This window comes from Dipteris shenzhenensis, chromosome 17, assembly GCF_047967505.1.
Source record: "Dipteris shenzhenensis isolate YYH24624 ecotype China chromosome 17, Dip_SZ_1.0, whole genome shotgun sequence".
NCBI lineage: Eukaryota > Viridiplantae > Streptophyta > Polypodiopsida > Gleicheniales > Dipteridaceae > Dipteris > Dipteris shenzhenensis.
This window is the reverse complement of record NC_141612.1, coordinates 13,958,044-13,967,750: the sequence shown is the minus strand read 5'-3', so window position 1 is coordinate 13,967,750 and position 9,707 is coordinate 13,958,044.

Genomic DNA, 9,707 nt, shown 5'->3' with positions numbered 1-9,707 from the left:
TGCGGGAACCAGGTAACTCTACTTATAAGCCCCCATATGAGGAGAAGGCATTTGAGTAGCTCGGTTATCTGGTAGGTCCTGGTTTACACCAGATGGGGGCCATGTGTGGCCTGATGGTTGGATGGAGTTGGCACACTGCCAACTAGGCTACATGCAAGTGTGGAAAGGCATCCCATGACTAACCACACTGAGGGTAGATGGAGCTTTTCCCGAGGTAGCCCACTCTCGAGTTGCGGGGCTCGTTTGGAGCCCCAAATGATCCCAGATGGCTATGGGCCGAACGGACACCGTAGGTAAATTGCTCTATTTTGTGCATTGGTTCTATCGTGTGGTCGGTGGCCAATTTCGGGACCGACCCCTAGTCAACTGTTTTGGGTGGACTGGGTGGTCACCCAATTGAGCCTAACCGACTACGACTGGTGGCTATATAACAGCAAGCCCATGAAGCCCATTTCATCACTGGCTACAGCAACCCTGCTTCCTTAGCATCTAGCCTCCGTCCTCTATTGTTTCCAGCTTGCCATCGAAGCTTCTTTCACAGGAGCGCACGGTTGGGAGGCGGCGCCATCTATTGTATCAGTTCTACAGTAATCAAATTTTTTATTATCCATACTATTTGTTTTACTCTCTTGCGTATGAGATCGTGTTATCTGTTGAGCACAGACGTTGTATTGTTTTCTTACACCCCCAACCTCCCAAGTGCCCCCAACATTCACCGATAGGCCACAAGACACCAACTATGTGCCCTTCCAAGTTCCACACTACAAACCAATGCAAGGAGCATCCATGCAAATGCCTGGTAACCCGCTTCCTCAGGGATTTCGATAGTTTACCCCCATAGTTACAACCCCAATGTTTGGGGGAGTAGGCTTCACAGCCCCAATGGTAGCACCGACTAACCAATGGTCCCGCTACTAGGGGAGGCTACCTCTATGTCCTATTAGGCCCACAACAGTGCCGCCTCCTCAAGCTTCCCAAACAGTGCTATCAGATGAGGTGATACACATCCTAGTGGATGCACTAGGGAGGGGGGCTGCTCCACTCCTGACTATAACTGTATTTCCAGTAGGGAATACCAATCCCTCTAGGAGTCAACCCATAGCCATCTCCAAGCTGATAACTAAATTTCTCAGGGCAGGAGATCCGGTCTCCCACATGGAGCAATTTGAGCAAATATGTGAAGCATTTGGTGCTCTCAAGGATCTCGAAATGGTTAAAGCATTTGACCTCAGCCTGGATGGCAAGGCTAGCCAATCATTGTATAGGGCCCTCAGCCTAGAGGAGAAAGTCAACTGGGAGGCATTGCGAAAAGCCTTCACCATAGGGTTTGCTCCCAGTGGTCACAAATGGAGCCCAATTAATCAGTTGTATGAGTTGAAACAAAATGAGAATGAGTCCCTTCGAGACTACATTGCTAGGATCAAACACCTCAATTCCTTTTGCGAACCACATGAGAGGATGAGCGACGAGAGACTGTTGCCACACTTCCTCATTGAATTGGTGGACCCAAGGCTGCATGACCATTTAATGGTTATGAACCAACTTCTTTCAAACTTTGCAACAAGGTAGCCATCTGTATAAGTGAAACCATGATGGATAAGGACACTAAGGACAAAGCTACAACTCCATCCAAGGTATCACAATCGATAAGGTCTTCCAGTATGGAGCCTACCAAGAAGGAGGATAAATAGTCTAAGGGTTTAGATATGGGTGAGTTGGCCTCTAATCTAGTGAATTACCTAGGCCAAAAGTGGAAGGTAGGAACCTCTAAGAAAGCACCGAGTAACCCCCACTTGTTCCCGAGAAGAGACAATGTTTGTTGTGGGTGTGCAACAACCATCACCCCTCGAATGAGTGCCCCCACCTCAGAGCAAGGCAAGCACTCTATTATGCACACTATTATAGATGGGGGAACTACGCCACCTATCAGTGCAGATTTCCTAAGGTCCTTCCCCAACCGATCTACCAACCAAGGCCTCAACTGGCCTGACATCCCCACCCAACATGATGAATGCACAAGGAGCCTCTTTAGCCAATCGAGGGCAATATAAGGCACAACATGCTCCATTACTGCCACCATACTAGGTCCATGACCACCCCCACCTTGTATAACTCCAATCAACCAAATATTGGTGGAGGAATTACCTAGTGATTAGGAAGAGCCTGAGCATGATCATGGCCATCCTCTCTATCATCCTTATGAGGAAGGAAGTGGCATCATAAGTCACTACATTTTACATGAGGATCAACATGTCTCGGTATATTAGACAAAGTTCGTAACCTCGAGGGCAAGAGACGTGAATTCCTTGGCACAAAGGCCCCCAATCCAATGCTATACATGTCAAGGTCCACATAAGGCAATTGAATGCCCACATAAGGGCATAGCAAACCCTCCCATATCATGCTTTAAATGCAGAGGGCCACACTTTTTAAAGGACTATCCTTACAGGGACCTCACCCCAGTAGTGCCTTCCTCAATAGGGCCCACACCCCTATGTGATGTGGATGCAGAGTGGAGTGTTTATTTAAGGATTGTCCCTTGAGGAGGCCAGTGACTCTAATCACCCACTCAAGAGCACTAGCATCAATTTGCTAAGGAGCGGTGCCCTTGAAGGTCATCGCAAGGATGCAGGCAAGGGCCTTAGGCAAGGAGATGAAGAAGCATGCAAGGAGAGACAGGGCTTCCACGTCTCAAATTCTCGAGGACACGAGTCCCCACAGACCAAGCCCAAGAAGGTCACCAGGGTGGGCAAAGGAACAAATCAAGTGCTCATCCAAGTCGATTTAGATGAGGAGACAGCCACCTTTGCCACCTCCTCTACATCCGAACGAGACCCTTTGCTAGTAGATGATCATAGATGCCCCCATATCTAGAGGTAAACAAACCGGTGTGGGCGCAAGACCTTGCATCTCCACCTGCTCGTAAGGGGGTTATCCAAACCTAGTCTTAGAGAAACAATGCTTAATAGACACTCAAAACTTGGTACATGATTGCCAGGAGAGATTTGAGCATAGAGTCAAGATTAACAAAGGGTCGGATACCATTCACCCTAACCACCTAACAACTCATAGGGGAGAAAAGATGCCAATAATGCTTTAGCAAAAAATATTTTTGCAAAAAAAAGGAATTTAAGCCCGAGACTGTTGCCACACTTCCTCATTGAATTGGTGGACCCAAAGCTGCATGACCATTTAATGGTTATGAACCAACTTCTTTCAAACTTTGCAACAAGGTAGCCTTCTGTATAAGTGACAACATGATGGATAAGGACACTAAGGACAAAGCTACAACTCCATCTGAGGTATCACAATTGGTAAGGTCTTCCAGTACGGAGCCTAGCAAGAAGGAGGATAAAGAGTCTAAGTGTTTAGATATTGGTGAGTTGGCCTGTAATCTAGTGAATTACCTAGGCCAAAAGTGGAAGGTAGAACCTTTAAGAAAGCACCAAGTAACCCCCACTTATTCCCGAGAAGAGACAATGTTTGTTGTGGGGTGTGCAACAAAATGAGAATGAGTCTCTTCGAGACTACATTGCTAGGATCAAACACCTTAATTCCTACTGCGACACATGAGAGGATGAGCGTGAGGGCTTGTCGAGGTTGTAGATGAGGTACTTCATGGCCTGAATTCCGAATGGTAACAAACGTAAATCCTTCATGATACACTTGAGGCCCAACTGGTCTATGATGTCATGCATGAAGGATTTGCAGACACCAGGAAAGAGTGGAAAGACTCGGTTCCATCAGTTGGCCTCATGGTGGAAGTAGATGAAATTGTGGATCCTGTCAGAGAATATGCCAAAAATGCAGTAATTTTATTTTTTCCTGGCCGGATGCCACCTGCTGCAGAGATAGGCAACTGGTTGACTCGCACACTGGCTGGCTCATTTGTTCGCAAAGTGCACTATGCAGCCAGGGTTTTTTTTTAGGTTATTATGGTGGATGAGGTGAAGTCTTGGCAAGCATCTCTTTTATTGAAGAGGAGAATCTGCATACCTACCACCATCCAACAAGAAAACATGATAAGGACCATCTTAACTTAAGTAAACAGAAGTAAACAGGTGTCATAAACACTCCTCCCTTGTTTTCGGGGTCACAATAAATTAGAAGCTTAGCCATAAAGAAGTATAGAGAAGGGGAAAGATATGTGTATAGAGAAGGGAGAAAGAAGGCATATGTATATAAAAAGAAGGGGGGGGGAGGGAATTAAGAGGGGAAAGAGGGGAAATATAGAGAGAAATTATATAAATAGAGAGGAGCTTAGACATATGAAGAGTGGGTTTTATGAATGAAGTAGTGGGAGGGGGGCAAAACAATTTATAAAGGAAGTTCTTATAAATAGAGAGGGGGGGTTTGATTTCAATGAAAAAAGAGAGACAAGGTGAATTTAATGAATGAAGTAGGGGAAAGGGGGGGGGGAGAATAAAAGGAGATAAAAATAGAAAGGTGCTAAACCCACGAAATTAAGAAAGATTAAAGAAAAATAAATTTAAAATAGTAATGAGTGAGAGGCATGAAAGGAAGAGGGGGGTGTTAAAGTTAAAAAAGAGAATTGATAACGGAGGAGAAGAAATGGGACCTGTGTGTCCATTTTGAGGAAGGAGGGAGCGATTCAATGGCGATGGCAAGGAAAGCATACGGCATGGCAAACTGTAGGTTTGGCAGTAGAAGAGGCACAAACAGTGAGGGGCAGTTGGTGGGGAAAGCGGCTGCGGAGGGATGGAGATGGCAGAGCAGAGGTACAACGTACTAGGGAGATGGCGGGTATGTTCCACAGGGTAGAGAGTAATAGAGTACATAGGATCACTGGGAGAAGGCATCGCATGATGTACTAAGAGGGCAGAGAAGCTTGAGAGGATTGTGAGGGGGTACGTAAGGGGAGGGGGGGTTGAAATAGATCCGTGAGGGGAGTAGTCAGGTAGAGGGATAGTCACGAATTTTGGGAAGGTGGGAAAAGTACAAGGGATTTAGGAAGGCACATAGAAAGCGGGAAGGCCAGGAGTTAAAGAGCAGTGGGGGGTGCAGTTTTTTAGAAAACCATGTAGTTTAGGGGGGGTGTAGGGTAGTTGAGTTATAATAAGGGTGAGATTAGGAAAAGTTCTTTAGGGAAAAACCAAAAGCACTAAATTAGAAAGAATTTAGGAATTAGTGTAAACTTTAAGGGGGGGGGGGGGGGGGGGCTATGGGTTTGAAAGATAAAAGAGATAAAATAATGGAAAAAGACCTTTGGAATTTAATTTAAATATTTGAATAAAAGGAAGAAAAATAGAAAATATCAAAGGAGAGTAAGTGTAAATAATCAAAAGAATTAAAAGTAAAAGGAATAAAAATGAAAGAGAAGGGGGGAAGGGGAAGGGGAATAGGGTTGGGGGGAGGGGGGGTAGTAGACAAGAGGTGTTCAAAAGAAGGAAGGGGTAGGATGTGTGTGTGTGTGTGTGTGTGTGTGTGTGTGTGTGTGTGTGTAAATGTGATATGTTCGAAAAAGGAAAGTGTGTATGTAGGGGGAGGGGGGGGGGGGGGGGGCATGGTTTTGTTCTAGTTTTATTTTTTAAAAAGGGCCTCTTTGTCCTATGTGTGTGCGGGTGCACAAAGCCCCCTAACACCCACATACACACAATTTAGTGTGAAATATTTTTTACATCATTTGGATACAATGTGTGTTCAGATTAGTCTAGGTTAATGTTTGGATTAACGTTGACGACGTTTAGTTATTCAATATATGGCTTGTGTGAAAGATTCTTGTACCATTTAGATATATTGTGTTGTGATTAGTCAAGGTTTACATGAAGCCATCATGAAGGACTTCTCTTGCGAACAACATAATCAACGTAACTTTTAATATTAGCCCAAAATATCATTTATTACCCTACCATGTTGTAGCTATCTAGCTCCCCTTGCAACAGCATAAGAAACATCCAAATAGGATTTTAGGAGCAAAAGTTATTATGGATTAAGTGTTGGGGTAAAGTCGGCCACCCGAAGAGGAAAAAGGGAACAAACCGAATTAAAATAAATATTGGGGGTGCAAGCAAGCACACATTTGGCCAAATGGTTGTCCCCTCCTAGCCAAATGCATGCCTACTCGCACATCCCGATTTTATTATTTATTATTTTTACCTTTTTGTCTGCTTTTTCTCTTCGGGTGTCTCACTTCACCTCAAAACTAAATCAATCATAACTTTTTCTCCCAAATTGTGAGCTGAACAACTATTATGTTGTTGCAATGGGAGTGAGATGAGCTTAGACATGGCAAGGTAATAAGTGATATTTTGGGCTAAGAGTAAAGTCTATCATTGAATTATGGTCTCCTTTCTCCTCTTCAAGTATCCGATTTCTTCCCAACACTAAATTATTCGTAACTTTTGCTCCCCAACTATGTTTTGGATGTTTCTTATGGTGTTGCCATCGAAATGAGGTGAGCTATGACATGGTGTAGATAGAAGATAGATTTCATCTCAATTTTTGCAAAGTGTTTATCATCAATATATGCAAATGATGTACATAATTTGTATGGTAAATGACATATAGAACTATAGTATATGTATGGAATCTATTTTATGCTATGTTCATTGCTAGTTGTTTTGTTTTAATTGTCAAACTTAAATGCTTGTTTTCACTTCTTATGTATCCTCATAGAGGTAGACTATACAAATACTTATTTTTCAATTCATAGTTATTAATATCCCATGTGCACTCATTTCACATTTGATGCATCGTTATTCACGAAATGTATACACATGATACCCTACAAGGTTGATCTTTAAATAAAAACAACAAAATTCCTTTCCTATCTATTATGCCCTTTTCCAATTACTTTTTTAGCATCTACATGTGTCATTAAAACTTATAAGAACAAATGTCACCCTTAAACTTTGAGACTTTTTATTATTATAAATGTGTTATCCTTATATAATCATCATTAATGTTATTTACATAACATAATCCTTAAGGAAATAACCTATGTATGCCCATAATTACCTCCTTGTATCTCATTTTCTAATATATGTGCATAGAATTGGTATGCATGCACATGTTCTATACTTATGTGCAATCAATCTACATGTGTCGCTTCTTTTAGATGTCAAAACTTGTCATTTTATATACTTATAGGCATTTACCAACTTTTTTCCCACCATTATCCTATCTTCATACTAAAGTTTTGCAGACTGGTTTACCACATAATTTCAAATCTATAATTGATGCATTGTGTTATTATATCTAAAGATTTTGAACCTATTCAATTCAAGAAAATTTTTTGATCCGTTTGAATAAGATCTTTTAAAGACGCTATATGATTTACATGATGTAGCTAAGAATGTATGTTACTGCATATTAAAATGTAATATCACTTCTATATTTGATAGCATCCAAAGTTATTAAACATAATAAATACTCAACCTAGACAACTAAATAGAAACGATATCGAAGAGTAGGACACTTCCAAAGCATTAATACCATAAATTATAGAGGGAAAAACTGATACCCACTAATGCAAAGAAATGTTACGTGGTGTATTCCATATCATCAATGTATATGGACTCTTCCATTCAAAGAACAATGTTCTCATATCCAAGTTGTCAACTTCCATTCTATGTAAGAAAGAGTGGCACATTTTTAAAGCATTAATATAATGAAATATAGAACAAAAATATTAATATACATTGTTGTAGAAAAATGTTCCTTGGTTAGTAAAGAAAAGCAAATAACAATACTCATTGAATGAAAGCATTTAGCATCCATGCACATTGGATATACAATTTCTTGATTTATAGAAAAGTTAAGACTCATCATAAGAGATGCTTAATTGTAGTCATGAATTCAATTGTCATAGATTATGTATAGTGCTTGGCATATGACTCCACAAGTGAGAAACCCTTCCCAATTTTTGAGCAATTTCTCCATGGTAATCCTAGAATGTCCTTATGAGACTTTACAATGGCTAGCTTTCCAATTCACTAGAACGTTATTAGCCTTTAAAAAAGCCAACACAATGACACATCCATTCAAAGAACATTGTCCTTGACCCAAAGCTTACATCCCAAAATGATCAATTATAATGCATCCTAACAATTGCATTAAGCAAACCATTACTCTATCAAAATTGTTATTTTAAGAACAAGTCAAAGAACTAAGAACTAACCTTAAATTAAAATTCATTTGCATCTTTTTCATCAAATAATTCTTTGTACATATTGGAGTTTTAAATACAAAAATTAAATCTTGTTCAACTAATAGCTTGCTATGTTTAGATATTTGTTGGAGCATAATTTTACACAAACTTTAAATATCTTCCATTTAAATTTATTCAGCTTTTCTTATTAATTATACAATGGAAAAATTTGGAGGGAGGGTAGAGAGGGAGACAAGGCACAATGTGTGGGGGGGGGGGGGAAGGGGGGAGGATTGATACTTATTCTAACTATAGTATTTACATATAAGGATGTAGGTTAAAGTCCTTGAACAAATTAGAAAAAACATGTAAGTTTAAATGCAGATTAGCTTAATAGTAAGAGTTAAGATCCTTAAACAAACACATAAGTTGAAAGGTACAAAAGATTTGGATATCTGAGGAGCTCACTCTAATTCAACTCAAACAAAGAAACAATGAACTCACCAAAGTACCGCAAGCACATAAAGCAAGCGAATGGGCGGTTCATCGAGATGGTCAAGCCTTAATTAGGAACTTCAAATGTAAACCCAAAGACTCTCAGTCTTAAATTGATGTTATAAAGGCCACTATGATAGTATTAGAATGTAGCTATGTCCTATAAGAAGCTACCTCTGTGCACCCTCCCAATTCTCTAGTTATTCAAATGTACTAGGTCACTTTTTGATGTTTGTACTTTGTCTCATAGACCAGTGACGTCTTCCGCAAACTTTAGAGCGCTCTCTCTCTCTCTCTCTCTCTCTCTCTCTCTCTCTCTTGCATTCACATATTTACACGAATTGGATTCGTCCAATTTTCCTTGAGACTCTACACTTTATGGGCATCATTTTTCCATTGCACTTCATGAGAGTTAGCATAATATGCTTGGTTGGTATTCATATTTACTTTTAGTAAGTTTATAACTTGGTGCTTCTATCATGTCCTCTGCCATGCAAAATGGAAACTCCTATTATTCAACTCCACAATCCCCCTCAAATATGAGGGAGAGGAATAAGAAAACCTATGCCCCTCTTCGCTTGACATTAGGGGCATTTCAACAAGGTGCCCATTAGTCAAGCTTGACGTAAGCACAAATAATGGAATCCCTTGCACAAAGCAACTCATGAAAAAATCTAGCTCAACATACAGCAAAGTGACGTAGAGTTCTCCGCAGAGCAACTTAATAAAAATCTGCAAATTAGAACTCCTACCATCATGGTAGGTTGATAATCATATATGACCAAAGCACTCCAAGATAAAACTATTGCCCATAGATGATTATGCAATTGTGCTATGCACCAAAGGTGCTTAATATGAACCATTGAAATTTTTGAAGAGAAGGTATGACAACAGGAAATTTTGGACATGGTCAGAGGCACAAGACTCCCAATGGCAGCCTGGTCGGACCCACACAGTGCTTAAAATACTTCAGGATACACAAGTTAAACAGTAGAAGGTCATTTTGCTCGAACTAAGGCCACATATACCTGTTAACATTATTAATCTCACTGCAAAATGTAGACTGTCAAGTAGATACAAGCTTTCTCTGCTTTCATCAACA